Source organism: Ursus americanus, chromosome 23, assembly GCF_024610735.1.
Source record: "Ursus americanus isolate L20-20 chromosome 23, mUrsAme1.1.p, whole genome shotgun sequence".
Classification (NCBI taxonomy): Eukaryota; Metazoa; Chordata; class Mammalia; order Carnivora; family Ursidae; genus Ursus; species Ursus americanus.
In genome coordinates this window covers 4358129-4375011 of record NC_142149.1, presented here as the reverse complement: position 1 = coordinate 4375011, position 16883 = coordinate 4358129, and the positions used below count along the sequence as shown (strand labels likewise).

General features: G+C 58.6%; 1 protein-coding gene across 8 annotated transcripts in view; it reads left to right on the top strand.

Annotated features, from left to right (window-relative positions):
• The window catches only part of SEPTIN9 (septin 9), a 151187-nt gene that overhangs the window by 102727 nt on the left and 31577 nt on the right, over nucleotides 1–16883 (top strand). The window contains exon 1 of one of the 8 annotated variants that reach the window (XM_045814510.2): nucleotides 13820–13973. The exons of 5 other annotated variants lie outside the window; for them this stretch is intronic. The gene's annotated coding sequence lies outside the window, so the exon portion shown is untranslated. Of the gene's footprint in view, nucleotides 1–13819; nucleotides 13974–14524; nucleotides 14637–14880; nucleotides 15002–16883 lie in introns of those variants that run through there. 2 more of the 8 variants (XM_045814512.2, XM_045814509.2) reach the window with 2 other exon arrangements.

The following is a 16883-nucleotide window of genomic DNA, read 5'->3' as shown; positions in this document are numbered from 1 at the left end:
TCCGTGGACGAAAGCAGAGCTTGTGTGGGGCCTCCCCTAACCCCGGGTTGGGGGGGGTCCCCTCGTCTTCAGAAACCATTTTGCCTGTGTGTGTAGGTTAGGGGGCTCCAGAGCACCAAGTTGATGCTGTTCTGTGTGTCTGAGTTTCTGCCTTTCCCACTGGGGGAAGGCCCCTCAGCTTGGGGTTCCCAGGCCCGGTCCCCAGCACTCGCTGGGACAGGCAGGGCTCCTTCCGCCTGTCTGGGCAGCTCCTCTTTGGTTCCCTAGAACAGGGCCACACGGGGGTGGCGAGACCAGCCCAGGCCTGGGCTTCGGCACCGGCTGCCGCCTCTGCTGGCTGTGTGGCCGGGGTGCTGCCCTTCCCCGGCCTGGGCGCGGTGTGAGGGGCAGGGGTGCGGGCTGCCCCAGGCAGTGCTGGGGTGCCCTAGTAGCGCCGGAAGCCCCGCAAAGCCCCTGGTTCCTTGAAGCCTTGAGTCCAGGATCTTCCTGGACTCCCCACCCCGGCCTGGAGGGTTGGTGTCCTCTCTTGCATGTGAAGCTAAGGCTTGCTTGGAGGAGGGAGGAAGAAGCGTGGTTTTGAAGAAGAGGAGCTGATAGTTCACCTTTCTCGAATGCAGACTAAGGGTGGTGGCCTGGGGCCTCTGTGGTTACCAGCTCAGGAGGATGGCTGGTCCCTGGGAACGCGGGCTGGGCTCTAGCATCTCGGCTATTGTCACCAGAGGGGAGAGAAGTAAGGGGGGTAGCACCTTCTGTCGACTGGGGCCTCGAGCTGCCAAGGCTGAACAGGGCCCCCAAAGGTCGTGACAGTGGTGTTGGTGTCCATTCATGGTAGCTAGGGCTTCCTTGGACTCTGTGTGGCCTTAGGGCACTTGACCCAGTGTGTCTCCTTTCATCGATCAACCACACTGGGAAGTCAGTTCTGTGATTCCTATTTCACAGATGAGGAACTCAAGGCACAGAGAGGTTAAGTAACCTTCCCAAGGGCACACAGCTGGTTCGAATTCAGGAAGCCTGACTCCAGAGCCCCTGTCCCTACCCCACTGATTTAGCTCCTTGGACGTCTGATTTAGCTCTCTTGTTAACGCTGGAGAACCCGAGGCCAAGAGAGGGGCAGTGACTTGGCCAGGGTCACACAGCAGCTTTGTGGCAGAGCTGGGATCCTCTCTCTCAGGCCCTGTTCTGTGACCTTCCATTGACCGGGTGCCTGTCTGGAGGTGGAATGGCCTATCCTCCCGAGTGGGGCTGGAGGTGCCAGGGGTCACTGGTCAGTGCAGCCCAGTCTCCCACACGTCGTTCCAGAAAGACGTCCGTCCAAGATGGGGCGTCTGAGGGATAAAGACACCCTTTGGGCTAATGACCAGTTATTCGCCATTGGCTCCTCTGTAGTAGCGAGGGTGCCTTTGGGTCCTGCCTCCCTGCGCCGTGCACCTGTCCTGCCTCTGGGCCGCAGCTTGCCTTTGGTACAGGTATGTTGTGTGTGTGACGAGCACAGGGGTTTGTGGGTATCTGCACACTTGGCATCGGAGCCCTGCCTTTCTGTCATGGGCGAGGCGGGAACCCCTTGAGGCTTCCCATCTTCCTGCGGAATCCAATCCGCAGGCAGCTTTCCCCAGGGCCGAGAGCCTGGAGGCCTGGCTGCGGGAGCCGCGCTGTAGCAGCGGGGGGCGTGTTCTCTCGGCCGTGCGTGTTCATGCACGAGGGTGTGGGGACTGGACGCCTGCCTCCAAGGCCTCTGCTGTCCGGCACTGGTTCCCCGCGCGGTGGGAGGGGGCGGGTGCCTGCAGGAAGTTGGCGGGCAGGAAGGAGTTAATGATGGATCCTGCTGTAGGCTCCTTCTCCAGCTTTTCCCAGGGAAAGGGCAGGAACGCGAGGCCTCCTCAGAGGAAGGGGTGGGTGGGGGACGCAGTGAGAGCAGGCTCTTCCGAGCAGGCACCCGAGCCACCCTGCATATTGAGTTCCACCGACTGCTGCAGCCCAGCTGTTCAGAGTGAGCCCAGAAGGTGGAGGGAGAGCTTCCAATAAGCAAAGAGGATGGAATGAATGTGGGATTCATTACTGGAATTTGGCAACGCAAGGAGCCTCACTTTCTCCCCTGAGATGGAACGGGGGCGGGGAGGTCCTGGGCCAGAGCCATGGTGGGGAGGGGGGGCTGTCGGGCAAAAGCCCCTGCCCATCCCCCATGGCTGAGCTCCTGGGGCCCCTGCTTCCCTGTGCCTGGGCTCGCCCTTCCCCTGAGAACCGCAGGCTGGAGTCACGTGCCCAGCTTTCCTCTGCTCCCCCGGCCTCTGCTGGAGAGAATGGCCTGGCCTCTTTGGCCCCTGCCACCTACGGCCTCCTGTTTTGCTGCCCAGGCCTCTCTCACGGAGGCTGGGGCGGGCGTGGGCAAAAGCTGCTTCCCGGCCGCCGCCCTGGTCTTGGAAGCTGCTGGGTGGGATCTGCTGATGGCCCTGCGGGGTGGGCTGACTGGCCGGGCTTTGGGAGGACACCAGGGAGAAGGCCAGGGTGCCACCATGTGGGACAGAGCATAAAGAATGTCCCCAAGCGTTTCTTAGGCAGGTGCTGCCACTGGGTTCCAGAACCGTCCTCTGTGGGTGTGATTTGTAGAATCCTGTGGCCCCACTCCCTCAGTGGACGGAGGAGAAAGGGAGAGGCCCAGAGAGGCAGAGGGTTGGATTCCAACCTCCAGAATGTTGTAAGGTGACAGATTCGTGTTTAAGTCACTAAGTTTGCGGCAGGTTTGTTACAGCAGCAACGGGAAGCTGATAGTCAGGAAGTGGTGATCTTCTGGAAAATTCTCTATGTGCCCCGAGCCCTGGAAGACGCTGGGCTCCCCCAGCCTCTCCCTGCTCCAGAGTCCGCAGGAAGGCTCCCCCAGGCAGGGCAGGAGGAAAACCAGGGAGACTGACTCCCCTTTTCACCAGTGAAGACAAGGGTGTGAGCGGGCACGCCTGCCTCATTCTTGTGGCTTTTTTTTCTGAGAATTCTGTAGCTGAAAGAGACTCTGGAGTTCATGTGGCGGGTTCACAAGCGAGGAAAGGGAGGCCCAGGGAAGTTCAGTGCCAGGGTCAGGGGCACACAGGAAGTTGAAGCCAGGTTTTCAGCTCGTCTCCTCAAGCACTTTTGTCCGTGGTGGATGGTTAGTGGACTTGAGGGAGCAAACTGGATGGGCCCGGGGAGCTGAAGAGCAGCCCCTACAGCGTCTGCTCCCTTCCCCGCAGCCCCCAGCTGACCCTAGAGGCCGGCATCGGCCTCCTGCATCGGCCTCTTGCCTCGGCCTTGTGGCTGTGGGAACCCCGGGGACCAGAGGATGCCCTGGCTTGAGGGCTGGGGCCGGCCTGAGGGGGGGAGGTTCCGGTGCCCTGCATGGGCGTGGGGGCCTCCTCGGCAGACTGCTGCTGCCCTCCGCCTCCTGCAGGTGCCTGCAGGCTGCCCAGGGCTCCCGGAGACCTTGGTGAGTGGGTTCGCCACCCCCGCCTTTCCCCACCGGCACTCCAAGGCCAGCAGCTTGCAGGAGTTAGGCTCTTCCTTATGGCCACGAAACCGTCACTCTCTGAGCTAAGTGGGGACCCGATGAGCAAATCCCTATGATCATTCTATCCTGGGGCCTGGGAAAAACAGCTGGGAATGACACTTTAGGACAGCGGGGACCTCTGGCCTCGTGCTTGCCCCTCGGCCTCTCCCGAGCCCGGAGCTGCTTCTCTGTGTGCAGATACTCCTGCCTGGAGCACCTGCTCTCTCACAGGGCTTGGGCCTCATTCAGGATTCACTGGGCACAGCCTTGGGGGACTGTTTTCGGGTGCCAGGGGCCCTTGCGAAGCGTTGCCAGGTCCTCCGCCTGGCGTCTGCCTACCTCTGCATCTTGGCTCTGTGTCTCCTGACTCTGAGACCTGAGCCACCAGGGTCCCCGCCCCTGGAACAGAGCCTGCGCTCCGAACACCACGCAGAGGCACTGCATAAGGAGACGGAGGAGAAAAGCATCCTGTCCCCGATTCTAACTTGTATATCGTGGTCAATGTTCGTGGCATGTTACATTTTTGATGAGCTTTTTAAAGGCTTGATGTTGAAATAGTCTCAAGACTCACAAGATGTTGCAAAAGTCACATGAGAGAGTTCCTGTGCCCTTTGCCCAGCATCTTCCGTCCTGACCGGTTCCAGGATTCGGTTCCTTATCAGAGCCAGGAAGCGACGGGGGTACCGTGTGAACTCAGCTGCAGGCCTCACTCAGCTCGCACCAGCTTTACGGGCGCCTCGTTGTTTCGGCCTGTGGTTCCACCGACTTTTATCATGTACGCGGATTCTTGTACTCCTGCCATAGTCAGGGGACAGAAATGTTCCGTCCCCACAAAGAATTTTGCCTGGTTTTGAACTTACCCAATGGTACTAGATGGCATACTTTTATTTTTTTAGTTTGTCTTATTTTGCCTTCTCTCACTGAATATCGTGTATTTGTTCCTTTTTCTTTTCTTTTATAAATCTACTTTCGAAAGAGGAATTCCCTAGAAGGTCCTGTGGGTGCGCCCTTAGGGTTGTAAAGCGCAGGTGCCTGCAGCCTCTCTGTCCACCAGCAGTTTCTGCACGTTCCTGTTTTCGTTTCCAGCTCGGAGCTTCAGGCACCTGGAGGCTGGCAGCTGTTCCCTTGCTGCGGGCTGTTCCCGGCCCTGCGCCCCCACCGGTGCTGGGAGGAGGGGGCGGGCGTCGCCCCGGAGCACCTGCTTGGGTGAGGGCACAGCGCTGGTCTGCGCACGTTCCGCCTCTTTCCTTCTCGTTCTCCGGTTCTGGGGAGGGGAGAACCCCTGTCCCCTTTTGGTGGATGGGAAAACCACTTCCAAGAGGTTGAGAAATTTGCCCAGAGTCCCTCGGCAGCTAAGTGGTGGGGGATGGAATGCAAAGTGGGGTGGCTGCCTGGGACCACAGGCTCCTCCGTGGTGGGATCCCTGCCTTTGCCCCCCACCCCCAGCAGGGAGGGTGCAGCACTAGGGGTGCTGGGGCTCCTGGAGTGAGCCCGGGAGGGTCAGCGTCCCCTCTCTGAACAAACAGCCGGAGATGATGTGCCAGTAGCTTCACAACCTCGAATTTCCTGAGCTCCTGGCTCGGGGGGGCGGGAGGGGGAGAGGAAAGAGCGGGGCTGGCTTGGGCCCAGTTCAGACAAGCTTCTCCGTTGACACGAATGGTGGTTTCACCTGCACCAGTGTCTGTGTTAAAGGGGTGAGGGGCTTCAGGGGCCCCCCACTAAAAGTGGGTCTGGGGCTGACAGAAGCCTCATGTCAGATATCCTAAGCAGCCGGCAGACCTCAGGCCTGAGACCGAGGCGTCTGCCCCGGAGGAAAAAGCAAAGCTTCCTTTGGCTGGGGTGTTTTCTGCCAGGTCACCAAAACAGGCCTGGGGTTGCTGGCTCCCCCCTCCCGGTTAGGAGCTTCGTGTGGTTTTCGAAGCTCTTTGAGGTTGTAAGCTCGTTATCATCCTGCCCGGAACCCCGTACGGGAGGGCAGGAAGTTTGAGCGGGCTCCTTGCGAGCAGCCAACGAGCAGATGGGTTTGCTGCCTCGGTTTACAGGTGAGTAGAGGCTCGGGGCAGTTAGGCCTTTAGCCAGTTAGTCACAGAAAAGCTCACGCCTTGTCATTCCCGGGGCCTCCGAGGATTTCTGTCGTTGGTCGGGAACCTGCGCCGTCCCGGACGTGAACACCTGTGTGCCTCTGTCCAGCCCGAGCGGCCGCGCTAACCAGCCCCGTTTCCTTCCTCCCACCAGACGCGCCCGCATCCTGCGCTCGCGCCTCCTTCCCACGTGGGCCTTCGAACGTCGGCTGCGTCGCTGCGTTTCTGTGTCGTGCCCAGTGTCATTTTGCATGTCGCATAACTGGGCACGTTCTGTGTACCTCTCCTTTTGCAGGGTTTTATGTTTGGAAATGGAGGTCATCTCCCCTCGTGCCCGTAGTCGTGGTCTGTGCGTTTCCATTGCCGAAGGGTCATCGGGGGGTGGATACGTCAGGGTTTTCTGTTCTCTCCTTGATGGACGTGGGGTTGTTTTCAGTTTCTGCCTTTATACACAATGCTGCCATGACATATTCTCGTGTTCTCTGGTAACTTCGGAATTTGGATTTAAAAGTACTATTCCAAGATCTGTGGCGGCCTCGGGTGAGCCTTCCTACCTGCGGGGTTCGTGATCTCTGCTCCCACCCCAGCTTGTGTCCAGAGACTCTGGACCGATCTCATGTCTGGCCTGGAACCAGAGCAGGGTGCTGACAGGCCGCGAGGTCTAAACCAGGGTTTCCCAAACTGTGTTCTCTCTGGGACCATTAATAGGTGTTAAAAGAGGCAAAGTGGTTCCCCAGTCCAACAAGTTTAGGAAATAAAGAGTTTAAACTTAAAAAAACAAAACTCTATAGAATAGAATATTTAGTATGCTGATAAATACTCGTCAACCTTAAAAGAGGGCCTGTGGAGGGAGCAGTTGCTAGATGCATTTGTGGAAACCTTGTAGGAGGGGAGCGTCCTGAAGGACAAATTTTGTCGCTTTAACAGACTTTGAGAAACAGGGGTCTGACTTGCTGGCGTGGGTGGGGGAAGGGTGCATCTGCAGTGAAGAGAGGCGTTGTTTCTGTTTGTGTTTTGTGGGTGCTGGTGAGGAAAAAGCTTTTCCTCTATCCTCTTAGGTTCAGTGCTTGGGGGTCTGCAAATTAAACTGGCAGGACCCCCTCCCCCCTCCAAATTAAACGGACGAGCCATAGTAGTGAGAGAAAAGACAGCTTTAATCACGTACATATGGGAGTTCACAGAAAAATGTGACTCAAAGGGGCAGTTAGAATTTGAATCTTATATGCTGTCATAAGAGGGGAAAGGGAGGGGGAGAAGAACACTTACTGGAAAACAAATGACTTTTTGGAAAGATAAGTGGCCCTTAGGAGAAGAGATGGGAGGTAGTTTTGAGAATGTCTGTTTAGGTGTGGTGGGAAGACTTCTCATCTTCTATGACAAAGTCAGTCTTGCCTGGTTGCTCAGAGCAGGGGATTGATGACAACTGAGTCCTTCTGGGAAGTTTTGCTTTTAGACAGATAACAGGAGCTCAGATGGCTTCTCAAAATCACTTTCAGGCCACAGTGGTATACTCTGGAGCCCTTCCTAGGTTTCCTTTGTTCTTGTTCTTTTCCAAGTCCCAGCCGGGCAGCGTGGAGACACTTAAAGAAAAGCCCGAGCCTTGCCCCTTGAATGGCTGGGGCCCCTCCAGCCTGGCCCCCTTGCTGCCCTTCAGGCCGTGAGAGCTGCGCGGACCTTCTGGGTTTCAACCAGGTTTCCGTGGGGTTCGTTTGGTCCTAGGGCAGGACGACACTTCTGGAGAATGGATGCTTCTCTGGAAAGTTGAAGGAGCTGTTGACACCCCCCCTCCAGCACTCCACTCATCCTCTGTGTGCCTCTTGGGTACAGTCGGCTCAGAATGCTCTCGCCCGAGATCCCAGAGTTCCAGGATCTCGCCAGATTCCAGGCATGTGTATGTATCTATCAGTCCCACACGGTGCCTTTTTTTTTTTTTTTTTAAAGATTTTATTTACTTATTTGAGAGAGAGCACAAGCAGGGGGAGCGGCAGAGGCAGAGGGAGAAGCAGGCTCCCTGCCGATCAGGGAGCCCGATGCGGGACCCGATCCCAGAACCCTGAGATCATGATCTGAGCTGGAGGCAGACGCTTCACCGACGACGGAGCGCCCCAGGCACCCCCACATCGTGCTTTTCACGGTAGAATCCCCTGAGAAGTTTTCAAAAAACACCAACCGCTGGATTAGTGAAATCGGAATGGCGGGGGTGGGGCCCAGGCCTCTGTATTTTTTGGAAGTTCCCCTTTAGAAGAGTGATGTGCTGCTAGGATTGAGAGCCTGTTTCCAGAAGCCAAACACTCGGGGTCTCAGAGCCTTGGCGTCCCGCCTCCCAGCTACCAAGCCGTGTGTTGTGTGACTCAGAATCCCACCATTTTAGCTGCTGGGCTTTTGGTTTTGGCCCTTGTTTCCGAGGAGGGAGGGCGAGGAGGCCGCCCTACTGCACCTAAAGCCAACCTGGAGCGCCCCCACCTGGCGGCCCTCCCTCCTGACACCCCGGAGACACCCTGGTTTTTGTTTTCTTTGAAATCGTGCAGGGGTCCGGTTCTGCTGTGGGTCTGCAGGGAGGTCACAGCCCCGGGGCTCACGGTTCCGGAGGGAGGTCGGGGTGGGCGGGGTGGGCGCGGTTGGCAGTGTGCCTGGGGCTTCTCTGATTCTGCGTGGCCGTCACGCCTGCAGGGAGAACAGAGCTGGCTGCAGAAAAGGAGCTGATTTTCTTAAGTTAAGATATCATCACGTAATTTCTAAGACACGCTGTTGACATGATAGCTCTTCAAGAGGAGAAAGAAATGTGTATTAAGGTGCCCTGGAGGGGAAGAGGCAACCTGACAGTGGAGGTGGGAGGCGCACACTTCTTAGAAAAGAGGAAATGGGGCCTTCCTGCCTCCACGCTCCACAAGCACGTATCTGCTACCTAGGAGACCAGGAGGGGGTGAGTAAGCCCGTCTGGCAAGTGCTCCAGATCAGGGTGTGACTCAGGAAACACGGAAGGGTGGTCTTGTCTGAGGGAGGGCGTCTGGAGGGCTCCCTGGAGGTGGTGACTTTTAAGGGGTGGGGATTTTCAGAGGGGTTTGGGAGACTGCAGGGCCTGGAGAAAACAGTGTGCTGTGAGAGGTGGCCGAGCTGGGAAGGCCATCTCTGGGGTGACTCTGGGGATGGAGAGGAGACCCCCGTGTGCTGTGGAAAGCCCTGCCTTGGGGGATGAGAAGAGGATAGCGCCCTGGGCAGCTCCTTTCCAGGAGGGGCGGTTCATCTGTGTCACGTGCTGGCCCAGGTCAGCCTGGTGGAGCTGGATGTTGGCACTGAGCGTTTTCTCGAGAGGGTGGTTTTAACGGTGAGATGGGCAGATGCCAGACAGCAGAGGTTAACATGCGAGCAGGTGACGGGAAGATAGAACCACAACGCAGACCAACTGTTAAGAGGTGGGGGAAGGTCAATGGTTGGAGGAGGTTGCTGGGCCCAAGGAAGAGGCTTGTTCTTGAGATCGGGGACAGCCTGACCGTTGTCCTCGGTCAAGTTGCAAAAGAAGCCGAGGAAAGATGTCAACCAGATATGACTAAACCACCAGCCTGCTAAGTGGTGCTCTGTGGCAAGAGACTCTGCAGGCCCCCGCCCCCCAGGCTGGCCTGAGCCCTCCCGCTGGGGCTGTTGGGAACCCCGGCAGGGACAGCAGGGCCATGTGCAGGCTCCCCTCTGCCCAGGGGAGTGTGGCTGCACCTGCTGGCTGCCCACATCAGTAGGGGCCCCACACTGCTAACCCGCCAGCCCTTCGTCTGCCCTTGTGTGCGGGGCCGCCCAGCGACCCGCCTGCAGAGGAAGGGGAAGGGTATTTTTTTCTTGGCCTCTGATGGCAAGTATCTGCTGCATCCCGTGGGGGTTTGCCCAGGGTGGGTTAGAAAAGAGGTCGTGGGAGGGCTGAGGGTCATGTTTACAACTAGGCTTCGGGCTTGGCAGGAGAAAATGGGGGGCCTGGGCACTGGGGCACGCATGCACGGATGCGTGTGCTTGTACGTGTGTATTGGGGGGGAGGGAAGGAGGATGCCATGTGACCACTTCCTTTCCCTTCTGTTGCTGCTGTGGGCTAGAGGGTGGGTCTCGGGCATCACGTAGGTGTCCCTGCACAGCGGGGTGGGTGACACCCCCAGATTGTGCTTTCTCTCAGTTGGCCCATTTGGAGGTGAGAGCCTATCCCAACTGTCCCCCTGCAGCTTTCAGAGTAGGACCCTGCTACAGGACATCTGGCTGGTGATGCCACCTCCCTGATGACCGTTCTGGTGGGGGTCCCCAGGAAGGGCATTGGGTGCTGCTCATGAGCAGGTGGAAATGGCCTATGGCAGGGATCCTCGTCAGGGACACCATGGGACCCCCTCCCCTGCCCCGCATGGCTGCCTGGTGTTCAGCAAGGAGGCCACAGTATCCCCGAAGTGATAGCCTTGGAAAATCTGACGGAGACCCCCCTCAAAGGGGCTGGGAGGGGTCCTATTCCTGCTTCTGGACTGCCTTGGCCTGGAGCAAGTTTCCTTCTAGCTCTGAGTGTTCCCACATTGTCAGAGGAAGCTCTTATCTTACTCTGGGTCAGGTCGGGACCGCAGGGCTGTGTGAGGGTCCTGGGGCCACTGTGACAGATTACCACAAATTACCGTGGCCTCACGCAACAGAAAAACCTACTGTCCTGCAGCTCTGAAGGCCCCGGGTCTGAGGTCAGGGTCACTGGGCTACGCCAAGGTGTGGGCAGGGCTGGTCCCTCCCGGAGGGCCCCGGGGACAATTGTCCTTGTGCTTCCTGCAGCTCCTGGTGGCTGCCGATGGGCCTTGGCTTGTGGCCACAGCACCAGTCCCTGCCCCCATCATCATGTGGTCACCTTCTCTGTAGTCTTCAGCTTTCCCACAGGACACCTGTGACGAGACTGGGACCCCCGGACACTGCAGGGTACTCTCTGCGTCTCGAGTCCCTCCTGGTGGATCAGAGGATCTTCCCAGGCTCCAGGCAGGGGGCACATTGCTCCATCTCCCCCAGCGCCCACACTTTGTCTTGGGGCCCTTGTGGGCTCCACGTAGAAAGCAACATGAAAAACCAGCTCAAGAGAAGAAAGGGTGCATCAGACTTTTTCCTTTACATATATTTTTTACGGTATCAAATACCCAGAACGTGACATTTACCGTTAACAACACTTAGCACACTCACAGGCCCGGGCAGCGTCCCCATGATCTAGTTCCAGAACATTCCCATCCCCTCAAAAGGAAACCCCATGTCCATTAAGCGGTCGGTTCCCACTGCCCCCCCCCCCCTGGTTTTGGCAACCCCCAGTCTGCCTTCTGTCTTCATAGATTCTTTTCCAGTCAGTGTGGCTGTATGTGACTTTGAAGTCAGTAAACAGGCAGGACGAGTTGGTGATTGGAAGGACATGACATGCAAGGAAGTCGGAGTGCGGAATGCTCGGGCTCAGAAGGGGCAGGGTTTGCAGTAGCCCGGCCGGCCACGCTCTGCTCCCCCTTGCTCCTTTCTTGGGGTCTCCGCCTGCGCGTCCCCCCATGCTGCCCTCTCTCCCTTTGCAAATGGCCCCAGACAACTTCCCAGCCCTGAAGTCTGCATGACCTCAAGCTTCTGGACGCTCGACCACAAAGGTTCCTCGGTCTGGGCTGCGGGGGGGGACGGCGGCGGCCCAGCTCGTGGCTTGTTTGAGCCAGGCGTGCGGTGGGGTCGCTGCTCAGCCTGTGGCTGGCTGCCTTTGAGTCGGGAGCTCACCCCAGCCAGAGCACCTGTGAGCAGATAGGATAGAGAACCCCAGAAACGGGTGGTGGTCTCGTTGGTGCTTAGCACAAATCTAGCAAAGTATCTTCTTTGGAGAAGTACTGCTCTTTCTGGTAGTAGAATCTGGGAGAAATGTGTCCAATATATCCCGAGAAGGGGGACGCTGTGATGTGGGGATCAGCGCCCTCCGCAATATAGCAGATGCCGCTGTGGGTTCCATGAGGCTGTGTCCCGTAGCGCCCCCAAATGTGCACACCCACGGCTGAGAAGGAAGTGTAGCGCTGAAATAACGGGGGCTACACAAACCGCTCCCCTAGGATCTGGTGTCACCCCAGGGTACGGTCGAGAATATCCAGACAGCTGCTCTGAGCGCTAGCCACAGCAGCCGCTGACCACTTGAAGTGTGCCTCGACCAGCAGCGGTGCCGGCGGGCTCCGTCGTCGGGAGAGCACACGACTCTTGATCTCGGGGTAGAAATTACTTAAATAAATAAAACCTTAAAAAGAAAAAAAAAAAACGTGCCTAGTCTAAATCGAGAGGTGCCGTGAATGTACGAGGCACACTGAATTTCAGAGATTTAACTACAGAAAGAAAAAGAATGTAAAATATCTAAAAAGTTTTGGGGCGCCTGGGTGGCTCAGTCGGTAAAGCATCTGCCTTTGGCTCAGGTCATGATCCTGGGTCCTGGGATCGAGTCCCGCATCGGGCTCCCTGCTCAGCGGGGAGTCTGCTTCTGCCTCTGCTGCTCCCTCTGCTTGTGCTCTCTTTCTCTCTCTTTCAAATAGATTCTTTTTAAAAAAATTAAAAATAAAAAAATAAAAAGTTTTTATATGGATGACATGTTGATTGATAACATTTTGGCTGTATGAAGTAAAATATATTAAATGTCACCTGTTTCTTACATTTTTAAATGTGGCTGTTGGGAACTTTAAAATGACAGATGTGGCGTGCTTAGGGTTGCCTTGCCTTCTGTTTCTGCTGGGGGATTCGGTGGGCGGCTGTGCAGGCTTCAGGCTGTTCTAGATACCGTGTCTGCTGAGCGGCCAAAAACTCTGAGCGGGTGGGGGGGGGTAGGCAGGGTTTCTGCGTTGGAAAAGCACCCCCAGGCGGGGGGTCTTGTCAGACGCAGGGATTCCCTCTTCTGTGCTCTGGAGACCTCCATCCGGTGGTGGGCGATGAGCGAGGGAATGTGTGGAAAGCACCCAGACCACCTCCTAGGCCAGCTGTCTGCAGGGGGAGTAGGGAGAGGAGGAGGTAGGGCAGGGAGTGGCCTCAGTGGCTGGTGGGTTGCCCGTGCACATGGTGCCCAGGAAGGGGTGGTGGGCCCTGGGGGACAAGGCTGGGTGAGAGGCAGGCAAGGAGGTTCCAAGGGGAGTGCCGGGAAGGAAGGCCCCTGCCCACAGGACAGGTGTAGAGTGCAGGTGGTATCTCCAAGGTTCCGAGTCAGCCTTGACACCAGGTGTGGCAGGGGTCCTTCCCAGTGTCGTTTGGTGATGGTTCTTGGAGCTGTCCTTCAGAGCCCAGACAAGGGCCCAGCTGGGCAGGCAGGGGGTGGTGGGAGGGGCTAGGCCCTCCCTATTCCCTGTCCTAGGAAACCCCCTTCTTGGAGGAAAGAGAAGTGTAGATTTCGAGTGGCCAGTCTTCCTAGTTCTGGACGTCATATCTTGCTTTAATTCTTGCCTCTAGAGGTGATCATGCCCATTTCACAGATGGGGAAGGTCAGGTCCCACAGGGTTGGGTAATGAGCCTGAGCTGATTGGAGTGAGGGGGCCTTGATTCCGGTGTGTGTCTCTGAGGCTTTCATCTCCGGTCCACCACTGTCCTCCCTTCCACTGAGATGAGAACATGCGGTCCCTCCCCTGGACGCTCCCTGTCTTTGGCCAGGGGCCCAGAGACCCACGGCAGCAGCTCTGCTCTCTGTGAGGGGTGGGGAAGGGAGCCCCCTGAAGCCATGATGTCAAACGCAGAGACTTGGGAGGCCCCGGGGAAGAAATTGGGCATCTGGAGTGGGGAGTGGCCAGGTGGGACTGGCCAGTGGCCGCTGCAAGGGAGAGCTGGCTTCTGAGGCACTGGAGGGGGGACCAGTTGGACTGGTCCTCCTGCTAGTGTGGCCAGTGGAGTGGGTGCTTGGGGGGCCTCCCCCACCAGCCCTGTGGGGGAGTGCGGGCCTGGGGAAGGAGAACATGCCTCTGGGGCTGGGGCTGGGCCAGAGTTCCTCCTCCAGGGGGTGGGAGGATGGACGTGCCTAGAATGGCCGGCTCAGGTGTCACTCAAGGCTCCTTTGCAATCGAACTTCCTCGCTCCGGGCCCCTGCAAATTCCCCAAACCAGCGGGATCGCTCTCCCAGTGGGGAGTAGGCCTGGGGCTACCTTGGCCACGCCTGTGCCTGGGAGTGACTCACTTGGGGTCAGAGGTCGTGGCACAGGATGGGTCTGGCAGATCCCAGCGCCCAGGCCCAGCCCCAAACAGGGTGGCTCCCAAGCTCCTCCCTCTGGGGACCACCTAGCCCATCCCCTTCAGGGTCCCAGCGCGTCGCAGGGGTCTGCTGGGAGGGTGACTCATTGCCTGGGCCCTTAGGGCTGTGGAAGCCTCGGCCGGAATCTGAGTCCTGAGGCTCCAGGAAGAAGAAAGAGCTCAGGGTGAGCCGGCACCTCCCCTACCTCCCTGGCCCCTGCCCTAGTTCCCCTTCTGCTGCTTCTCCCTTGGGGGTGTTTCCACCACGGTAGCCTTAGGCAGTGGACGGCAAACGGGGCTGGCTGTGCTCTGGCCCCGGCCCCTGGAACAACTCTGGCTTTGCTTCTTCTTTTTTTTTTTTTTTTAAATTTTATTTATTTATGTGACAGAGAGACAGCCAGCGAGAGAGGGAACACAACAGGGGAGTGGGAAAGGAAGAAGCAGGCTCCCAGCGGAGGAGCCCTATGTAGGACTCGATCCCGGAACTGCGGGATCACGCCCTGAGCCGAAGGCAGACGCTTAACGACTGCGCTACCCAGGCGCCCCTGGCTTTGCTTCTTGACTGCTTTCCTGGGGAGATCTGCAGGCCCCGGGGGAGGCCCGCGCGATAGCCTGGGCATGTCATCTGAGCTGGCCGGGGTCAGGGCCCATTTGGGGCTCACCTGGCAAAGGGGAGTGCTGGGCGGGGCAGCAGGGAGAGAGGGCGCCCCTGGGCCGTGTCAGATTCCCGGCACCACCCTGCACTCCCGTCCCGCCTCACCCAGGCCGGAGGATAGTCTGGGAGGAGGGGACTGGAGGCTTGGCCGGCGTACTGACTTCTGGCAAAGGCAGTTGGACTGGGTGTCCAGGTGAGAGCCTCCTTCCTTCTCTCCTTCCCCGAGCTCTTTCCTGGGGACCATGGCACTTTCCTTTCGGGGGTGACTCGGAAGCCGACTGGGGAGCTCAGGCACAGAATGCACCCTGCACACCCTGATTGGTTTCAGGCCTGTAGCTGGGCGCCCCTTGTCTCCTCCTGCCCCCCCACCCAACTCCCCTCGCCCTGCCCCCGAGCCTCCGTTCTCAGGCGGTCCCTCCTACCTCTGCCCGCGCTCTGGGAGGCTCCTTGTTCCGCGGCCACAAAGCCCCTTTGATCCTCTGCTCGGCTCGGAGCCATGTGACCCGGTGGGCGGGCCGTGCTCTCAGGCGGCCAGCGCAGCCCGACTCCGCTGCTGGGGTGAGTCCTCCGCTCCCTTTGTTCCTTGCGGCCTCACACCGGTGGCGGGGGGCCCTCAGGTGGTGTGGCCGTCCGGCGGCCCTCCGAGGGCGCGGCGGCGGGGCGAGAGCGGCGCCTCCCGGGGGGGGGGGGCAGGCCCTGCTCCCCGGCCGGCGGGACAGCTCCGGGTCCCTGGGAGAGGGGCGGCGGGAGCTCGGTCTCCACGCGGGGCCCAGATTTTCGGCCGCGGAGCAGAAGAAAAGGGCTTTGTGCGGCCACAGCTATCTCTTTGTAAATATTTGGCCAGCTAGGCTGAGTGGTTAGGTCGTCCTCCGGCGGGGAGTTTCTTGGAGCCTGTTTCCCGTTCGCAAGGGGCTTCCCTGACTTCTAGGAGGCCCGGGGTGGGGGGGGGGGACGACTTGGATTGGCCGCCACCGCCTCTTAAAATCTCTTAAAATCGTTCTGCACCGATTGTCAGCCGTTGGGGCCGGCGGCCCGGAGGCTGACCCGGAGATTGGCTTCAGCAGACACTAGAAATGCGGGATCAGACGTGGTATTGTGCGCGGGGGCGTCTGCTGCAGCTCGTCTCCGGGTCCGGGGAGGTGTGCGGCTGTGCGGCTCGCTCCCGGAGCCGGCTGGGCCGGAACGCGGGCGCCCTGCTGGAGGAGGAGTGGGACGGTCCGCCACTCGTTGTCAAGGAGCAGGGGTGAGGAAGCAGCTCCGTGGGGACCTGCCATCGAAACGGCCTTCCAGCTGCGATGCTGGGAAAACCCCCAGACTCAAATCCCACGGCCGGCGCAGCCCGTCCCGTGCGCCGATGCTGGGAGGGCTGAGGTGCTTTGGAGCCAATGCCATCTGCTCCTGAAACTTCATCCCACATGTCCCCGGGGACCCCGCGGCCTCCAGGCTGCCTCGCTGCATCCTGGTCCCCCTCCGTTTCCTCTCTGCCTCTCTGCCGGGAAATCTGCCGGCTTTTGTCAGAGGTTTGGGAGAGCATCTCTGCTCAGCAAAGAGAAGTTTGAAATTCCTTTCCTGGAGAAAAATGTGCCGTCCAGGCAGTGGGTTTCTGGCTGTAGGGACAGCACCCCAGAAGGAATTTGGTTTGGATTCCTCATGGAAAATCCTGTTAGGGGACAAGGGAGAAAAAGCCCCCATTCCCTTATAATTACATGTGGGTTTCCCACTTCATTCATTGTTGCTTTGCCTTCATGGGTGTTTACATAAATGTCATTTCTCTTTGGCTGGCTCCCCGTGGCAACCCAGGGGGCCCCTGTTCAGGAAATAGGAAGAAGAATGAGTTTGTTTAACCATTTGGGGCTGGAGGGCCAGTGTCTGCGTGAGACCTCTTTGATAGGGTGGGATCCTTGCTTCTCTCCCTTTGGGTCTCCTTTGGGCTAAGGTGTGACTACGGAAGGAGACCTCTTCCGTGGCTGACCCTTCCCAGGCATCCCCACGGCCCCGATCATTTCCGTGTTGTGGCACCTGCAACACTATTGTGTCTGCTGGTTTGTGTGTGTGTTTCCGCCAGACTGTTCCATGTGGCTGGCGCAGCGTCAGGGATGATGGCCAGGTTGGCTGGTGTGTGGGGAGGAGCCTACTCTGTGTGGGGCACTGGGTACTCCAGGACCGAGGAGACAGCACTGTTCTTGATGGGTAGGGGGCAGTCACAAGATCCCACCCACCCAAGTCAAAGACAGCCCCGGTTGGGCCCGTGGGGTCATTCCCTGAGTGCCTGGCCTACTCCCCCAAGCCTGGAGGACAGGGTTCACAGGGGCTTTCACCCCAGAAGCCCCATACCCATTTGGGTGACTGGAGTGTTTGGGCTGACTCCCCACCCCGCCCCACCTCCCCGGCCACATACCCTCCCTACTTCCTGTTATGTCACTGTCTGAGCTGCCCTTGT